The sequence below is a fragment of the Balaenoptera borealis genome (genome assembly GCF_965194805.1).
Source record: "Balaenoptera borealis genome assembly, chromosome: 8".
NCBI classification, from domain to species: Eukaryota; Metazoa; Chordata; class Mammalia; order Artiodactyla; family Balaenopteridae; genus Balaenoptera; species Balaenoptera borealis.
This window is the reverse complement of record NC_138865.1, coordinates 46,065,273-46,086,004: the sequence shown is the minus strand read 5'-3', so window position 1 is coordinate 46,086,004 and position 20,732 is coordinate 46,065,273. Positions and strand designations below refer to the sequence as shown.

Here is a 20,732-nt window from a genome sequence, read left to right as displayed (position 1 = left end):
CTAAGTTACTCTAGCACTCTCAAATGTTTACTCTCTTACAGAACTACTTATCACAATCCTTTAATTATCTTACTTACCTATACTTTGCTTGATTACTGTCTATATCCTCCAACAAAATTCAATTTACCTTAGGGCAGAAATTAGGAATGAAAGATATGTATGTGTAGTGTGTGTGTGTGTGTGTGTGTGTGTGTGTGTGTGTGGTGGAGGGAACTAGAAAGTGGTACCCTTGGTTGGGAACTGTCATCTTTGAGCCTAACTAAACATACTTCTGCAACCCTGACCCTCTTCTGGAACACCAATCCCATCTCTCTATAGATATTTGATTTATGTCTATTAAGTTACTCTGGGATGAAATAAGGAATAATTACAGAAAAGAGTCTGTTATTGACTCTTGGCTGTTTTTGTAGTTATTTTTCTCAGAAATGTGACAATTAGAAGACAGAAATTAATATTTTACTATGTTCCTAGTGAGATATAATGGCTGATTTTTTTTTTAAAGGAACATGATAAATGCTACTATGAAACTGAACTACGACAACTAATGACAGCAGGGAGACAAATTCTGATTAAGGCTATTGTACTGTGGCTCCTCCAAATCCTCTGAATATCTTTAGAAACTAAAATATATGCTGCACCTTAGCAGTCAGTAAATTCTTCACAAACATCCAAAGTTCAAGAAATAATACTAGGTTGAACAACAGTAGGCACTATTTGATCTTTATGATCTATAAAACAGTAATTCATACAGTTCAACCTGAAAACAAAGCTTACATGTTAAAATCATATTATTTCCAATTTTTCTGACCTCAGAGGCGTGGGTTTCTCTCTATATATATTTTTTTTCTATATATTTTTAAAAAAATCATTCAATAGCCTGTTCTATACTTTTTTGTCTAGAAACTTTAATGATCACATAACCTAGGTCACATGGATATTCTGTCTTTTTTTGTTGTTTTTTTTTAGCATCAGGCTTAAAATAATGGCAGAGAGATAGAAAGGAAAAAATAAAAATAAGAGACTGAGAAAGAGACAGAGGAGACACACTAAAAAATCTGCATGAGAGAGAGAACAGAGAGAAAGAATGTAGAGAGAATCCAGGGAATAAAGAGAGAGACCAAGGAAAAGATGGAGAGTGGAGGAGCGGGAGGAGAAGGGAGAAAGAAAGAGGAGGAGGAAAATGTGGAGGAGAGAATGGATTTATCTTTGCTCAGGAAATTATCTCTGAGAGTATGCTGAACTGTAAGCAACTTCAAACTCTCAATAAGCTTTGTTGTTGATATTGTTAATGGTGTCATTGCATGTTCTTGTTATATTCAATCTATTAAGAAAAAAAATGTATTTTTGCTTATTTTCTGTTACCTAGCTTAGATATATTGTTTCACTAAGCTTAGATATAAAGGGAAGCATAGGAGACTGATATTAGAAAGATTTAGGTTTAAATTACCAACTCTACTTCTTACTGGCTATATTCATTAGACCAAATAGGGTAACTACTCTTTTTTTTTTTTTTTAACTCTTTTTTTAATTGATGTATAGTATTTACAATATTATATTAGTTTCAGGTGCACAGCATAGCGATTCAATATTTTTACAGATTATACTCCATTAAAAGTTATTAAAAGATAATGACTATAATTCTCTATGCTATACAATATATCCTTGTTGCTTATCTATTTCATACACAGTAGTTTGTATCTTAGTCTCTTCTTCTCTAAGATAAATTTAATTATACAATCTACCTTGGTGATAAAACATCAGTAAATACTATGTACATGTAGCTATAGTAATATAACACCTTAGATTTAAAATAAATTATTTCTGCCTAAAGAAAAAGACAAAGGAAATAATCCAACATGAGAACAGTTGCAGTGTTATTGACTTGGGAGAATGTTTTAAGTTTTGGGTAATAAGTTTATACTACTAGTATTATGAAAATACATGCATTTATAAAATATTTAATCTAAATATTCAGTACTGCAAGTTATTTGTCTTATTTAAAAGGCAAAATCACAGAACACTGTTCAGGTTCCATCCTGAACTTATCTTTTTTAATCACTGCCCATCCCTACTCTTTGATGGAAACATTGTATTACATTCCAGGAATGTAAAGCTCTTACCTACACTTTCCAGTGCCAAAATTTCTATTTGAACACAAAATATCTACCAGGCAGTTATATGCATTTTTACAGAGAAATAAAGTAGACTCTTGACATTGTAGATTTAACATTCATAGCTTACATTTCAGGAGTGACCCCAAAGTTCTAGGATACATAGTCAGTTTGCCATTTTGCTGAGACATGGATTATTATTACAAGTACTTCAAGGCTGGAGGCACATTCAGCACAGTTTTATTGTTCTCTCTCTGTTATCATTTATTCATTTTACAGAGGAAATCATATGCTAAATAGGTATTCAAGAATCTGAGGATTGACAAGTTCCCTGGAGGGATCACTCAAATGGTGAGGGTTCACTGTGCATCAACAAATCAGGAATATTTGAAATCACTTGCCTCAAACAGATCAGACCAACACATTTCCCTTCTTTAATGCACTCTTTAAGCACAGAGTGTTATCATTTATGGTAGCAAAAAAATCTAAGCCTCAAGAAAAAGTATGGAAAAGATGTACTTGAGAGTGTGATATGTCCAGATGCTCTCTGAATTTCGGGTCCAGGAATAGTCATTGTTGTAAAACACTACGGAATATTTTTTGGCATGAAAGATTCATATTTCTCCCCTAAAAAAAATCTCTGAATACTCTGTGAAAGCAAGAAAATAGTAAGTTCCTAACATCCGGATTTCTTTTGGGATTAAAGTGGGAATAAAGTAAGAATTGCCTTTCATTAAATTTCCTTATTATTTCTTATGAAAATTAATTACCCCTTGAACAGACCCGATGCAAAAGCTATACATTGATGTTTTCTATTTCCCACATAACATCTTTTCAAAAAATTAATTATAGCCAATGTCTTCAATTTAAAGGGGAATAATTAAAAGCAGTGTGAGAGAGTGAAGAGATAATGATGTCATTTAAAAATTAACTGAAGCATTTAAAAATTAACCGGCCTTTCTTAGAGTTTAATTTCTGTTAAAATTTAATAGCTTATATACATATATAAGTATTCATTATTTATATTAAATCTGATTTTGGATTTTACAGTCTGAGAAATAATAGTTAATAAGTAATTTCTCTTATTTAAAAATTTTTTTCAATTTGTGTGAGACAAAATGAAATATTTCAGATAAGAAATTTCTTTAAAGTGAAAACAATAAGCTTGAATGTGGCTGTCTGCTAAGTTTTGTCTATGTATAAGATCTTATTAAAGTCAGAGACAATGTTCTCTAAATTAGCCTGCTAGAGGTATAGCATGATGCTGATGACATTTAGGGTTATAATGACAAAATTCCAGAAAATAATGCTGCATTCACACACACACACACATACACACACTCCAACCATAAGAAATAATAACAAACTGTGATCATCAGTCTAGTTCTACCCGTCACAAGACATCAGCAGAAGACTCACTGTGCATTTACCTTTCTCATCCCAGTGACGAAGTCCCCAGGGATGGATGTCTACAGGGAATGAGTGGCAGTTTCCATGCTGGCGTAAGTGAATTTAAGGATATATCACAGGCCTCACTCATCTTTCCCTTGTAGTCAATATTCCTGATTCTTGTCCACTCAAGAAGCTCTTAATATAAGCTGCAGTGATATATTCCTGCCCTGTTTGAGCCAGTCACTCCCAAAATGGGACAGAAGAGGCCAAGTAGAGATTAATTTATTTAGAATGGTTTTGCCATAAACCTATCTCTGCTGTGGAGCAACTGCTCCTGAGAGTATTGAATTTATTGCAGTTTCTGGAAATTTCTCTTTTCTGAGAGAAAGTAAAATATTAGATGGAAATGGGGTTAGTTTGAAAATGATCAGCTCACCTACCAGATAACACTGCAGGTAAAGACACAAGCAAACACAAATAAGTAAGCCTTGGTAATTTCATCTATGATCGCAGAGACTATCAAGGGACCCCTGGCTTTGCTTCCACCTTTGTTCTTTTTTTTTTTTTAATTATTATTTATTTATTTATTTATTATTTATTTTTAGCTGTGTTGGGTCTTCGTTTCTGTGCATGTGCTTTCTCAAGTTGTGGCAAGTGGGATCCACTCTTCATCGCGGTGCGCGGGCCTCTCACTGTTGCGGCCTCCCATTGCAGAGCACAAGTTCCAGATGCGCAGGCTCAGTAGTTGTGGCTCACGGGCCTAGTTGCTCCGCGGCATGTGGGATCTTCCCAGACCAGGGCTCGAACCCGTGTCCCCTGCATTGGCAGGCAGATTCTCAACCACTGCGCCACCAGGGAAGCCCTGCCACCTTTGTTCTTATTCCCTGTTCTTTTCCAGAGTTTGCCCAGCTCCTGACCAAATAGTTTTGGTTACCACCTCCAGACCCAATGCATTCCTCACATTGCACTTGACTTCCTTGTTTCTATACTATGAATGTGAGGTGTATTAGTCGGTGTTCGTTAGATTATGCTGCAGTAACAATGAAGATCGTTCTCGATGACTTACAAAAACAAGGCAATTTCTCTCTCATATTACACGTTGACTACTGGTTAGCAGTGCTGTGCTCCTCATACAGTCTGAAGTCTAGGATAAAGAAAAAGCAAACCAAAAAATCTCTATCTTATGCACAGGTGTTCCCATGGCAGAGAGGAAAAAAAAAAGCAACGTCAAACCCATGTCAGGGCTCTTAAAGCTTCTTTCCAGAAGTGGCAATACCAGGGCCACATATATTCCAGTAGCCAGAACAAGCTACATGGCTAAGCCAAATATCAGTGGGCTGAGTAAGCATAATCCTCCCACATGGAGGGGTGGAAAAGCAGTAAACAGTGATGCCGCCGTTCATGGCAGATGTGGCCACTGTGCTCAACTACTGACCCTCCTCGGGCCCCCAGGACTCCAATCCCAGGCTTACAGACCTTGGTAACTTGATAAGGAAACAGCTCCCATTATTGTTAATATGAAACCAGCACAGTGTAAGAAGGAAAACCTGAAACTGAAGGCAGCCCTGACTTCTACAGAAATACGCTTTGACTTAACCCATTTTTTTCCCAATTCAGTCAACCTTATATGTCAGATTTTTTACAGGAATCACAGGGTTTAATTTATGGCGTGTCATTTCATCTAAGCTGCATTGAGGCTCTTGGGCAGTTCTGTCAGTTCCCATTTATCTGTTATGATCTGTCTTTTCTTCCTTCCTGTGTTTCTCATCCCCGTGGAGCCTAGCCAAGCCCACAGCTCTGGTTGAAGTGATTTTCTGCTCTGGAAGAAAGTCCCAAGAGTCACATGTCACAACCAGAAAAATATTAAATTAAATGAGTCCCTTATGCATTATTGCTCATTCTTTCAACTCCAAAATCTAGTAACTGAACATTTACATATCCAGACATAGCTATTTACCTAAACCTATATATTCTTTGTTCCATGTAGATTGTAAGGATAGTTCAGACACTATAATCATAATTGTGAAATACGTGTCATTCAATTGAAATGGACAATGTCATACTTCTCATAATACAATTCAACTTTTCTGCTTGGTCTGCTTCTAAACAAAACATTTCACCTCAACAAGATCCTTTGCTTTCTGGTAGTCTGTAAGATCTTAGGTTATATCAAGTATAGGATTACAAAGCTTTTCTTTAATCCTTACATGCTAAGATGATACCATGAGAGTGAAAGGCCACAGAAAGAGATCCTATTTGTACAAGGTAAAATGAGATGGATATATAGAAAAATATCCATGCTAATATGTAAAATTAAGTTTGATGATGGCTGCACAACTCTGTGAATAAACTGAAAAACCATTTCATTATACCTTTTAAATGAGTGAATTGTATGGAATGAAAATTATGCCTTAATAAAGCTGTTAAAAATAAACATATATGCTTTTGTTCTGAATACTGCTGCCTCCAGCTAAGATTATTTACACCTACCACAGAGAAATAGCATGTTATAAAAATCTCTCTCATACCAATGGTCACCTCTTAGCTCAGTTTTATTTAAAGATGACTGCTGGAATTCCCATTTCCTCCCCTACCCTTACCCCTCTCCTTCCCCCTCCCTTTGCTGTCAAAAAGACTCCTCTCCTTTTCAAGGCAGTCTATTGCTATAACTTAAATTCCTTAACCACTGGAGACTCAACCCACCTCTTCTGCCTTGACTGAAGCCATCCTTCTGCCCTTTTCTGGCTGTTCCTTATCATGACTTGGACTCTGTTGTTCCTCCCACGGTGTTCCTCCCATTGGTAGCCTTCATGGGAGAGTGGTGATGAGAAAACAGGGGAAGGAAAAGGAGTCCTTATCTCTGCCTGAAACCCTACCATCATCACCCTTCTTTCTGTTCAGATCAAGATTGTATATCTCTGTGATGATTAATTTTATGGGTAGCTCAACTGGGGTAAGTGATGCCCAGATGGCTGGTAAAATATTAGCTCTGAGTGTGTCTGTGAGAGTGTATTTGGAAGACATTAGCATTTGAATCAGTAGACTGGGGAAAAATCCACCCTCACCAATGTGGGTTGGCATCATCCAATCCATTGAGGGCCAGAATAGAACAAAAAGGTGGAGAAGGGTGAATGTGATCTCTCTGGCTGAGGTACAATATCCACCTTCTCCTGTCCTCAGACACTGTGTTCCTGCTTCTTGGGCCTTCGGACTCTGTCTGAATTACACTACCGTCTTTCCTGGTTCTCTGGCTTGTGTACGGCAGATCGTGGGACTTCTCAGCCTCCATAATTGTGAGAGGCAATTCCTATTAAGTAAGTCTGTATATCTACATATCTACATCTATATCTTTCCATCCTACTGATTCTATTTCTCTGGAGAACTCTAATATAATCCCTTACTTGCCAAAGCCAACATCTCTAGTCTTTCTCAAGCTAAATTCCAGGTTGCGTAAGGTTCTGTACACTAGGAAGAGTTCAGAAAGAAGGCAGAGGGGACAAGGGAAAGTGCTAGGGAAGAAAACCCTATCCCACTTTCACTGCCCTGTCTCCCTTCTCTGAATTCTACCTTCTCCTATAACCCTCATCTCCCAGCTCCACAGATACTCCCTGCTTTTTGCTCATCTTCAAAGACTACAACTGTTCTGATCACCAAATAGTGAAGTAGTTCTAGTTATACATAAACTCCTGAAAATGAAGTTAGGAAACTCCAGAATGATTCCCAGTGCCCCTTATCTGTGGGGGGAATTTGTCCATGGGGTTTCTCAATTCCCTAGGCTTGGAGAGCAGTTTAGAAGTGTCTCCATTTCCATTATGTACACCTTGCATTGTTATTGTTCCTCTCTCATTGGAAAATGAAGTTCTTCACGGCAGAAATCATGCCATATTCTTGTGTCTCCCCTGTGCCTCTGATAGTGCCTAACTCATAGAAGGTGCTTCCTATAAACTTGCTGAATAAACTTCCAACTTCCACACTCCTGGTTTCAAAATCCTACCTTGTGTCATCCCCTTTTTCTTTAATCCCTCACCTGGCCCTTTTGCCAGGCATCTGGATACCATTTTCATTTCAACCATTTATCCCAGTGTTACTTCCAAGTTCAGACCTCATTCCATGAACAAAGTATTGTATTCTCACGCCTCCCCAGATTCTGCATACTACAAATAAATAATGAACAAAACACCACTGTAAATCTGCACAGCCCTCATTTTTTTTGTTAAATTGATACAAATTGACTCTACTTGTCTGCATTGCAATCCTTTTTTTAAAAATTTTATTGACGTATAGTTGATTTACAATGTTGTGTTAATTTCTGCTGTAGAGCAGAGTGACTCAGTTATACATATATACACTTTTTCATATTCTTTTCCAGTGTGGTTTATCACAAGATATTGAATATAGTTCCCTGTGTTATACAGTAGGACCTTGTTGTTTTTCCATTCTATATATAATAGTTTGTATCTGCTAACCCCAAACTCCCAATCCTTCCCCCACACACCACCCCCCCGCCCTTTGCAACCACAAGTCTATTCTCTATGTCTGTGAATCTGTTTCTGTTTTGTAGATAAGTTTATTTGTGTCGTATTTTAGATTCCACATATAAGTGATATCATATGGTATTTGTCTTTCTCTTTCTGATTTACTTCACTTAGTATGATAATCTCTAGGTCCATCCATGTTGCCGCAAATGCCATTATTTCATGTGTAATTCTTTCAAAATAGTAGGGAGAGATCAGGAAACTGACGTAATAAGAGAAAATGACTTACTGGGAGTTTCTACAGTACTTTCCTGCAAAGTTGAAATCTAAATAGTCATATGCAGATCATGCAACTCATTCTTTACATAAAATTGTTTTGCTTGATTCCTCCCCCCATTCTGAGCATAAGACAGAAAACATATTTAGGAGATAGGAGGGGAAAAAAAAACAGCTCAAACACCAGGGTTTTTATGCTTAGATTTTTCTACCACCACCAATGGGTAAACTTGGTCAAAAATATCTTGTAGCTCTTACATTTTTAAAGCTCTTCTGTTTAAAACACACCTAGCAAAACACTTCTGGTTTATGGTTTAGTAACTGTCATTTCAAAAATGCATAAATTTGGGCTTAATCTAAAAAAAAAATTTTGTGTAGCAAATTGCAAACACTTAAGGCACCTCTTTTCCTCCCTGTTGTAAGTAAATCAGTCCCTAGTACGACACTGAATCTGGCATGTGAAAACACTAAAAACCAGCCTGCAGCTCTGTATGTGTACCACACAAGCCCAGAAGAACACCACCTGTGTTAACTAAAATGCAATCCATTCCAAGTTACCATTGCAATTTGAAACAGGATCTAAATTGGATGAAGAAACCTTTCTAACTGTAGAGTTAGGCAGACAACGAAAACTGATCTAATAGCATCGCCTTGCCTTTACAACTATGCCCACATATGGCACAGTGCATAAGTAACAGAGGAAGCTGAGACTTCTACAGTGCTGAAAGCTGGCTCATTATTTTTCTGCGAGGGTAGATACTACACACTTGCCAAGCCCCAATATCTCTAGCCTCTAGGGCTTTACACTTTACGCTAGTTCCCCAGCTTTGCAATACTCTTCCCCTCCTCACTCTGTATCCAAGCTAACCCTCCCTTCCTTTTTACTTAACTAACTTCTACCTATCCCTTAGTGCTCAGCTTAGATCACAATTTTTCCAAGAAATCTCCCTGACCTGTTATCACGTCTGGGTTAGGCAAGTTTCTTATACATGCCCAGAGCACCCCGTACTCTTTCTTGCTTTAGTATTCATCGCAGTGTTCTGTAACTTGCTGGTCTATTTTTTTTTAATCTTCTACTAGGTTATAATAGTGAAGACTTTGTCTATTTTTTCTGTGCTAATACCCACCACCTAGCACATCACTGGGTACACAGTAAGGGTTTAGTAAATGCTTACTGAATGAATGAATGAGTGCTTCTAAGACCTATTTTGGTTCTATGGTTTCCTTTTCAAACTGCTCCTTCCTTAAAGGCATATTGATACTTGATGCAACAGAAATTTGATTTTTTACATCTGGTTTCTTCTTATAATTGTGATACACATTACATGAGCCATTATTTCAGCAGTTTCAAAACAGTAGTAAGCCAGGTATAGAAAAATATAATACTGGCAATTAAAAAACTGTAGTCTAATAGGAATAATCTAGAAATTCTGTTTGGGTAATACTAAACCTACTAATAATATTCAGATGGAGACACATAGCTGAGTGAAGAGTGAAAAATGCACATCCTGGTTCAGTATAGGGGTTGACCCCTGTGCCAGTGCTACTCTTGTTCTGGGTACCTGTATTCCTTCCACGGTAAACCCTGCCTGACGCCTCCTCCCCCAGTCACCTGCTGTCTGCAGCTGGACTGGACCATGCAACTATTTTTGACCAATGAATTGTAGATAAAAGTGACATGCATTGACTTCAGAACTAGAGCGGTTCATTGCTAGCCTGAGAACCTCCAGCTTTCTCTTTGTCCTGCCACCTCCACCAGTGACTTTCCAGAGGATGGAGTGCATATTAAACAGAGTCTTGAAACAAAGTCAATATGCAACAAACTTCCTGCCAGTGTCCACAACTGGGAAACATAGTATCAGTTAGAAATAAACTGTTGTGATAGGGCTTATTGTTATTGTGTCATAACCTAGCCTACACTGACTATTTGAATTCCTCTTCGTGCTCTTGTTTGAATAAGAGCACCCAATGTGACTGGTTCTGGAAAGAGAGGAAATTAGATCAGATAGGAAATTCTCAACAATACGCCCATCTTGCACACATGTCAGAGACAGGTTTGATTATGTCTTTAAAGACAGTCACTTGGTACACCTCTTGTAATAAATGACATTTATGTTTACTTCCTTGTCTGTCACCCCAGTTAAAGCATGAATTCCCCGAGGCAGGACAGAAGTCTCTTAGAATGACTCCCAGGGGAGCTCCATTAAGGGTGTCCAAAAAAACCCCCAAACCCATAAACTCAGAAGTCCCAGAATTAATGATTTATCTCCTGAGGGAGTCATATTAACAGAGATCTGAAACAATTAACAAAATGTTAACCCAATGCTCACTTGGTATATTAGGTTTTCATTGCTTTTGTAACAAATTACCATAAGTTTATTGACTTGAATAATAACATTTATTATCTTACAGTTTTGAATATCAGAAATTTGAAATGGATCTTACTGGGTTAAAATCAAGCTGTTAAAGGGTGGTATTCCTTGTGGAAGTTCTAGGAAACAATCTAGTTCTGTGTTTCCCTTCCAGCTTCTAGAGGTCTCCACGATCTGTGGATCATAATCCCTTTCTCCATCTTCACAGCCAGCAAAGTTGGGCAGAGCCTTTCTCACACTGGCATCTCTCTGGTTCTATCTCTTCTGCCCCCTTCTTCTACTTGTAAGGGTCCTTGTGATTACTCTGAGCCTACCCAGATAACCCAGGATAATCTCCCTATTTTAAAGTCAGATGATTAATAACCTCAAACCCATCTGCAACATTAATTCCTCTATGTCATTTAACCTAAGAAATTCATAGATTCCAGTGATTAGGATGTGAACATCTTTGGGGAGGGGATCACTATGCTGCTTACCATCTTGAATTTAACCTGCAACTCACTGGAGGCCATTTGCAGCTTCTCAGCTTCATATCCAAAGTAATACAGTGGCCATTATTTACCTTATTTAATATAGTTTGTAAATACCTTCTATGAGATAGGTTATTCTAATTCTCATATACAGGATGAGAAACACACTGAAAGAAGCCCAAACCACTTCTAGTTTTTGAGGCCCCTATAACAGCAAACCATGAAAACTTATAGGGCTTTAATTATTTACATTGAATTAATTAATACTTTTAAGGAAAATAATGTGTGAAGGTATATCTAATCACATTTGAAGATAATATCAAAGGTTTACAAACTTGAGAAGAGACAATAATAGTCCTACTAAGTATAGTAGATACAGCAGTAAGGCTTAACCCAAATCATGAAGGTCCCTCCCCACAAGGCTGACTTCCAACTGCTATCAGGAAACTGGCAAAAGATTGGTAAAAGTACCTGTACATCACCATTCACTGAGAGCACAAAAAGAGGTAAAGAACATACGCTGAAGGTACATTATTCTATCTTATCTTTAATGGACAGGGGAGGAAGGTGTTAGAAATGAATAACCATGCCTAAATGCTAAGATTATCTGTTCATTATAGATCACAAGCTGTAGGATCAAGGTGGTATGGATGTATGTATTTAAATAAGGATGGGTCCACCTATAGCCTCCTTGCCAGTCAATATTCATAAAGCCTTGATAATTCAGAAGAGAAAGACGTGCGCGTGCATTTTCCCTCTCAAAGTACGGATTCAACAAATACTAATGAGTACCCAAGTAGAAGTTTTGAAGTAGCACCAGGACAAAAGGCAAGAAATATCATATTTCAGGGATTAGGAGATATTAATCTCATACACACACACACACCTAAAAATACAGTCCCACAGCTACTGAGCTTCTGTCCTGGGGAAGGCACTACACAAATAAACAAATCATTGGTACCACCATACTATCTTTTGAAAAAAAGACAAGTTAGATATTAAGACCCAAAGGAAATGTACTGATATTCTTATGTGAGGTTGGCTTGAAGAATAAGATGCCTCCAGATGGAGTAAAAGAGATTGTTTCCACATCATTGTTTCACTCTTCTACCAGTTGGTTGCCCAACATTTCCTGTAAGAATAATCTTAAGAGGATACATTCCTTCTCAGCCTAACAAGTAAAATATCTGTGCGCCTACAAAACAACAGCAATGTTCCTCGTTTATCTAGTACTGTCTTTTTGAGGAAACACGTGAATAATTTCGCATGTGATGACCAGGGCTGTAATTATTGTTTCCATTTCTCAGAGGATGAAGCTGGGTCTAACATAGGATGAGGGCTGATGAGCAGGTGTGTGGCGGACCTGGAACCATATGGCTCCCAGCTCTTAGTCCCGTGCTCATTTCAGAAAACTATCTTGTCTCCAAGAGGGCAACTTGTTTACAAATGACGTTCAAATTAAATTATCATCATTGTGGTTTCCACATCTTTGTGTATGGATGAAACAGAAGAGGTTCCTTTGGGGACTGAGAGTTTGGGCTGGAGACCTATAAAGATTCCTGCAAATTCCGCATGTCTATTAGTCAAGCACATATGCACAATTGTGTTTTTTGTTTTTTGGGGGTGTTTTGGCTGCGTTTGGTCTATGTTGCTGCGCGTGGGCTTTATTTGTGGCAAGCGGGGGCTATTCTTTGTTGCGATGCACGGGCTTCTCATTGTGGTGGTTTCTCTTGTTGTGGAGCACGGGCTCTAGGCACGCGGGCTTCAGTACTTGTGGTTCGCGGGCTCTAGAGCGCAGGCTCAGTAGTTGTGGCTCACGGGCTTAGTTGCTCCGCGGCATGTGGGATCTTCCTAGACCAGGGCTCGAACCCATGTGCCCTGCATTGGCAGGCGGATTCTTAACCACTGTGTCACCAGGGAAGTCCCCACAGTTGTGTTTTATCTTCACTCAAACACACTTGAAAACATTTCACAGACTCTTTACTCACCAAATCTTGAAGTGAATTAAAATTTCTCTTAATAGTATGTTATGAAGAAATGAGACTAGTTTTCAAATATTAAAGATAAAGTATTCAGCAGCTATGGATTAGAATACAATGCAGCTTAGTGATCAGGAACACATGCTCCAGAGACATCTGGGGTTTAAATCAAGGTCTTACAATCTCCTACCAGTATCACCTAAGCCACAATTTCCTCTCTTGGAAAAGAGAAAAGAAAAAATCTATGGCTGCCTCCTGAGGTAATTATGAGGATTAAATGACAGAAGCTATGTAAGTCAACTGTTCTCAACTGGGGACAATTCTTCCCATCCAAGGGACATGTGGCAATGATGGAAGACAATTTTGAGCATCACAACTTGGGAGAAGGTACTACTGGCATCTAATGGGGAAAGGACAAGAATCTTGATAAAAATCCTACAATACCTTAGAGGACACCACAGCACACTAAAGAATTAACAGGTGCAAAATGTTAATAGTGCCAAGGTTGAGACGCTTCAATCTAAGCTCATGCTTCACAAGTGCTCAAAATTGTTATCTATTATTACAATTATTAAACAGCCTAGTACCAGTTATCATGCTATAAGTCAGTGATCCACAGTTGGCTAAGATATGGCTCTGCCCTTGAGGGGCCAATTAGCTGTAATTTTTAAGTGTACATAATTACTATGCAATACCTTGCACTCATAGTGTCACCATTTGCAAAGCAATAGAGAGGGTTTATATATGAGTTCTGTTTTGGGGAATTGGGGAAGGCTCCACAGAGAATAAAATATTTCCCTTGGGGCTTTAAATATGATAGGAATTTGACAGTTAGAAAATGGATAGAAGCGTTATTGGTGTGAAGGTTATGTCTCTGTGTAGGGGAAAGATGTTGGGGTATTAAAAATGTTATAGAAATAAAAGGTATAACATTTGCAAAAGCCAAAAAAAAAAAAAACTTCAGAGTTTGCCATATTCAAGATATGATGACTACAGTAGGGTGAGTAAAGAGTATACCAGGATGTAGGTATGATTCTACAGTCAATTATGGGCTGTGAAGAGAGGCTGGAAACAGAGAGAACAGGTGAGAATCCAGATATAAGCCTAAACCAACATTGGGAGTTGGGGGTGGGAACAGCAGATAAAGGAATAAGAGAAGATTAAGAGAAAGTTCAGAGGTAGAATCAGCAGAACCTGGCTACCATTTGAAAGTTGAGAAAGACCACAGCTGCTTTAAGTACTGGGCCACAGTACCCCTGTTCTGGACAGCCAAGCAGACATCATTAGACAAATACAAGATAGTATGAAAGAATACAAAACAGCACAACTGATATTTTGAGAGAAATCATGCATGTGTCAATGTCTTTGTACTGAGGTTATTTGTAGCTGAGATTATACATTAAAAACAGAAAATCATTGATTGATAAAAGGAATTTCGTAAGAGTTACAATATAATTTCCTGACCTCTGATGGAATTAGGTAGGTAGTATTCAGTAGGCATGGTTTTTATACATCTAAATAAGAATAAAGTTATTTAACTATAAGCCCTTCACTAAGAATTTAGGTTATTTATTGTTTTGTATATCAAAGAATGCTTCAGGTTTTGGGCAAAATCTAGTTGATGACTTTTCTAAGTTAAAACAAGAATAAATATTGATATATTCAATTCCAGAACTTCAACACTATCGAATACCGAAAAGAACTGTTTGTTGCCAACACTTGCAAATTCAACCTTATGTTTTTTGGCACAAAGAATTAACAGAGCCACATATTGGAGCCAGCAATAGAAAATTGTTTCTGGAACTTATTAAAAGATTTAAATCCTCAATTATTAAACTGCAAAAAATTTTAAACTTATTTCCAAGTGAATACAGGACCAAAATTAGTGTATATTAAGTAATTCTCTGTGTATATTAAGTAAATTCTCTGTTTCAAAGTATAACTACTAATGGAATTGTGAATGATATTAAAATATAAATCCACCCATGCTCCTGACTAGGTCTTGGGGCTGACTGTATAGTCTTGAATTTCCTTCAAATATTGATAAACAGTGGCTCTTTAGTGGATGCAATTCCTTATCACTGCATTTTTTCCAAGGTGGTTTTTAAAAATCACTTGATTGACCTGATGCAGCCTATTTGAAGTCCTCCAAGGAAGTGAATAGGAAGCAGGAAACTGCAAACTGCAGCAATGCAAAGGGACAGTGGAAAGCACTCCTCAGTATAGGATTTAGAATACAGGCGAAAGGGTTTTTAAAAACAGCTATCCTTAATACCGTGTTGGAAACCTGCTGTAATGAAAAGTGGCAGCAGAGAAATGCATCCTTAACTAGAAGCCATCTGTTTACGTACATTTTGCTTTTATCACCAATATATCTGGATCTTGGTCTTTATAAAATGCAAATATCCCACATTTATCCTTACATGAATATTTAATAATCAAGTAGGTTATACAATATATATAAATTACCTGCATGCTATTCATTTTCATGTATTTTAGCTATTTAAAATATTTCCTCTCACTGTTGCAAAGTTTATGATTCATGTATATGCCACAGAAAATGTAACAAGATTGGTGCCCCAGACACACACAAGCACACACAAGCGATTCCTTTAACTTTTTATTCTTTCATGAGAGGAAAATATTCAAAGGTTTATTTTACCCTTCACGCCTGCAGCTGCGTCAGTCACACTCTGTCCCAGATGCCATTTATTGGATCTCTACGTCCCAGACTGGTTAAAGCAATGCTAGTTTGCTCTCAGACTTTAGGGATCAACCTCTTTGGTTCCTTCCTCCAATCTCTGACTATTTTTGCCCAGGGCAATACTCTGGCTTTCTAGCTGGACCGCATAGGACAGTTCTAAGCAGAAGCAGAGTTAAAGCACTCTCTTTTAATATTCAAAATATATAAACAACTCATGCAACTCAGTATCAGAAAAAACAAACAATCCAATTAAAAACTGGGCAGAGGACCTGAATAGGCATTGTTTTCAAAGAAGACATACAGCTGGCTAATAGGTACATGAAAAGATGCTAAACATCACTAATTGCCAGGGGAATGCAAATCAAAACCACAATGAGATATCACCTCACACCTGTCAGAACGGCTATCATCAAAAAAAAAAAAAAAACAAGAAATAACAAGTGCTAGAGAGGATGTGGAGAAAAGGGAACTATCCTGCACTGTTGATAGAAATGTAAATTGGTAGAGCCACTGTGGAAAACACTATGAAGATTCCTCAAAAAATTAAAAATAGAACTACCAGGACTTCCCTGGTGGCACAGTGGTTAAGAATCCGCCTGCCAATGCAGGGGACACAGGTTCGATCCCTGGTCTGGGAAGATCCCACATGCTGCGGAGCAACTAAGCCCATGCACCACAACTACTGAACCTGTGCTCTAGAGCCCGTGAGCCACAACTACTGAGCCCTTGTGCCACAACTACTGAAGCCTGTGCACCTAGAGTCCATGCTCTGCAACAAGAGAAGCCACAGCAATGAGAAGACGTGCCCTGCAAAGAAGAGTAGCCCCCTCTCACCGCAACTAGAGAAAGCCTGTGCACAGCAACAAAGACCCAATGCAGCCAAAAATAAATAAACCAATTTTAAAAATTAAAAAAATAAATAGAACTACCATATGATCCAGAAATTCCACTTCTGGGTATATATCTGAAGAAAACGAAAACACTAATTCAAAAAGCTATATGTACCCCTATGTTCATTGAAACAATTTACAATAGCCAAGATATGAAAGCAACCTGTGTCCACAGACAGATGAATGGATAAAGATGTAGTACATATACACAAAAGAATATTAGCCAGAAAAAATGGAAATCTCACCACTTGAGACAATAATAATGGACCTAGAGGGTATTATGCTTAGTGAACTAAGAGAAAGAAAGACAAACACAGTATGTTTTCACTTATATGTGGAATCTAAAAAACAAAACAAACAACAAATAAAACAGAAACAGACCCACAGAACAGAGAACAAACCAGTGGTTTCCAGAGGAGAGGGACTTGGGGGTATGGGTGAAACAGGTGGAGGGGATTAAGCGGTACAAACTACCAGTTATAAAATAAAAAGTCACAAGGATGTAATGTACAGCATAGGGAATATAGTCAATAATATTGTAATAACTTAGTATGGTGTGTGAAGTATAAAAATATCAAATTGCTATACTGTACACCCAAAACTAATATAATATTGTAAATCAACTATATTTCAATTAAACATAAAAAAATAAACAAATAAAGCATTCTTTTTTGGATTTTGATCAGGATGGAAACAAGGGAACTGGGAGGTAGCAAATCTATAAGATGGTTATTTGGAGATAGACCAAGATTTGTGAAGCAGCCTAGCAGTATTTCTGCTAGGTTTTGGGGATGGAACCAATTTTAACAATTTCAATGAATAGGAGGTATAACAGTAATAGTAATAGTAATATTCCTGTGCTCTTGATGAGAACAGAATTTTGTCATAATAAGAAAAATGGTTTCATTTCTATGAAGATTTTATGCTTTACCTCTAATCTAATATTTTCTTGTTCCTGATCTCTTTTCCAAAATATATATTGAGCACTCTCTGTGTGGCAGGAACTATATTTCTCACTGAAAATAATGATGATATATAATTAAATAATGGTCCCTTCCATCATGAAACTTACAGTCTAGTAGGGGAGGCTAATATTAATGAGTAACTTCATCAACAAATACATTACCAACTACAATGGGGTTGTGTGTGCAGTGAGACTAGATTATCAGAGAGGGCTTACCTAGGCTGCTCCCCAAGAGGTGATATCTGACCCGATGACTAAAGGATGAGCAGGAATTAACTAGAGAACCAGGTGAGAGTAGAGAATTCCGAAAAGATGGATTAATTTCTGCAAATGCCCTGAGACTAAGACAAGAGGAAGCATAAACTGAAAGTAAGTCACTGTGACTAGAGCCCAGGGAAAAGCTGGAGGCAGGTGGTGCTAAATTTTAGGTCACATAAAAGACTGTGGTCATTAACTCTGGAACACACAGGGAATTACTGAAGCTTTTTAAGGAGGGGAATAAAATAATCAGATTGGCACCTTAAGTAAAACAGATGAAGTCAGAGTACATGGGAGGCTACTGCAATCATCCAGGAGGTGATGACCGTTCCCTAGGTAAACTGGTGATTGTAGAAATACAGAGAAGATGAAGATGGATTTAAGAAGCTTAGAGGAGATTATTTGATAATAGGTTTGGTGATGGGAAAAGAGGGAGAATGGATCAAGAGTTATTTCTAAATTTCAGGCTTGTACCTCTGTACAGTTATTAGTTGTCAGAAAGAAAAGGATGATCTCTCTTTTGGTTTGTTTATTTGGATGAAGGCAGAATTCAAGGGAGGTGATTCTGAACTCTGGTACCAATATGTTGGTTTTGAGATATTTTTGAGTAATCTAAGTAGATCTGCCCAGGATTCTATTTGCTATCTGGATTTGGAAAAGCGAAGCCTGAGCCCAAGAGTGAAATCTGTGAATTACTGTCACGGAGATAGGAACTGAAGTCCTTGGCATACATGGAATTTCCCGGAGAAAATATGAAAAAATCAAAGGAGCCCAGAAATGAGTCTTGAGGAATTCCAACATTCAAAGGCCAGGTTACAACAACCAAAAGAATCAGGACCAGTAATTTTTGAGCTCTTATTATGTGCTACTTGAGTCATTGCTTATATTAACCTATGTATTGATCATAATAACCTTATGAGTAAAATGATACTTTTCTATTTTACAGGTGAGAAAATTGGGGTACATGGAGGATACATGACCAGGCAAAGGTCTCACACACACAGCTATTAAGTGGTAGAAATAGGTCTCAAATCTAGGCAGTTTCATTTGAGAACCCATCCTTCTAACCACTACAATTTGCCAGCTTCTTTAGGGAAACTGAAAAAAGAGCCTTAGCTAGGCATGTAAGAATTTCAACTCGTATTTGTATTTGTCCTCTAGATCTGCACTATCCAGTGCCATAGTTAGTTGTCACACGGTGACTTTCTGAGCACTTCAAATATGGCTAGTCCAAACTGAGATGTACTGTAATTGTAGAATATATATCAAATTCTGAAGACTTATTACCAAAAATAAAGAATGTAAAATATCCCATTAATAATTCTTACGTGATTACTTGTTGAAATTACAGTATTTTGGAAATAGTTGGTTAAATGAAACATATTATGGAATTTAATTTCATGTGATTCTATTTGTTCATGTTTCAAATTAATTTAATTTAAAACTAGAAAACCTTAACTTCCCTATGCAGCTTACATTATATTTCTATTGGACAGCACTGTTCTAGATATTTCTCCTATCTGCCCTCTGAATTCTTAGCTCTATGCTCTCTTTAACACACTGTTTCCATTCAGACCTCAGCTCCATGCTTATGCCCCAGGCTCTCAGGCCCTGCCCTTTGTGGTGTTTCCATGGTAACCTTGCCTTAGGAAGAGAAGATGCTTTTTTTTTTTTTTAAACATCTTTATTGGAGTGTAATTGCTTTACAATGGTGTGTTAGTTTCTGCTTTATAACAAAGTGAATGTGCTATGCATATACATATATCCCCATATCTCCTCCCTCCTGTGTCTCCCTCCCATCCTCCTTATTCCAACCCTCTAGGCTGCTTTTGAATCTGAGCTGTAAAGATTTCCCTCCTCCGGCTTTATGTCACTTCATCCTGATTTTATGGTTATCTTCTCTGTTCTTCTCCAAGAGTCTGTATGATTTCTGACCTCATGGAATTTTAGTTCAGTGGTTCTCAGGCAGACGAATATTTAAGAATCACTTGAGAAGTTTTCTCAAATTATACAAGGCTATCACCCTGGAAAATTTTATTGTGCTCCCCACTTCCAGTGAAGGGCTAGAGCTCTAATCTCTCCGTTGTCTGATAAATGAACATGCTACACTATAACTATTATATTCTCAATTGTTCCCTGTCCCCTTCTTTCTACTCAGTCAGCTCTTCAGCTCTCCAGTATCATAGCTGCTTTGTTCACCTGTTAGTAACCAAAGGGTTCCCTTTAGGTCCTACATCACAAACTCTGAAGTGCTGATTTTGGGTCATCTGGCTATGGAAAGCCGACACTGGATCTGATCAGGATAATGGTTACGTCAGGTTCACACATCCAGTTCACATGAAAATATCCACCTGCCTATCTAAGAGACCTCTGGTAGACACAGGTATCTACTTAGAGAAAACTTTTCTAATATCAGCATATAAATATTTTGTAACACACCATTCAAGGTAAAACAAAGAAGCAAGTTTCCTCTCAGGCAAAAACTGCATAAAAAAGGAATTTGATGGAATTATTATGATTTAGGTACTAGGGAAAATAATAGAGGCAAATATTTTCCAAATGTAGCTTTTATAATTTTTTTCTTATTATATGAAATTTCTTCTCATATGTTGTAAGGCCTCATGGATGTAACTTGTGAGTATTTTGTACATAGGTAGTGTGTCATATGATAGAAAGAGCAGAGTTTTACAAGTGAGGGTACTTTCATTCCTTCATCCATAAAATGGAGCAATAATAGTCAATTTAGTGATTAAATGAGATCTCTACAAATCTTAGTTGCTTCTCTAAGCAGAGCTATTTTTAAGAGTTTAAGGTTGTTTACTTTTCCAATTCTTCTCTCTA

General features: G+C 37.6%; 1 protein-coding gene and 1 long non-coding RNA gene across 5 annotated transcripts in view; both read right to left on the bottom strand.

Moving 5' to 3' along the window:
• The window catches only part of LINGO2 (leucine rich repeat and Ig domain containing 2), a 1,216,268-nt gene that overhangs the window by 853,129 nt on the left and 342,407 nt on the right, over positions 1 to 20,732 (bottom strand). The window lies entirely within an intron of this gene.
• LOC309634020 lies at positions 1,500 to 12,796 on the bottom strand. Its single transcript, XR_014247818.1, has 2 exons — positions 4,373 to 12,796; positions 1,500 to 4,049 (listed from the first exon to the last, which is right to left on the bottom strand). It is a non-coding gene; the product is annotated as an uncharacterized lncRNA (long non-coding RNA).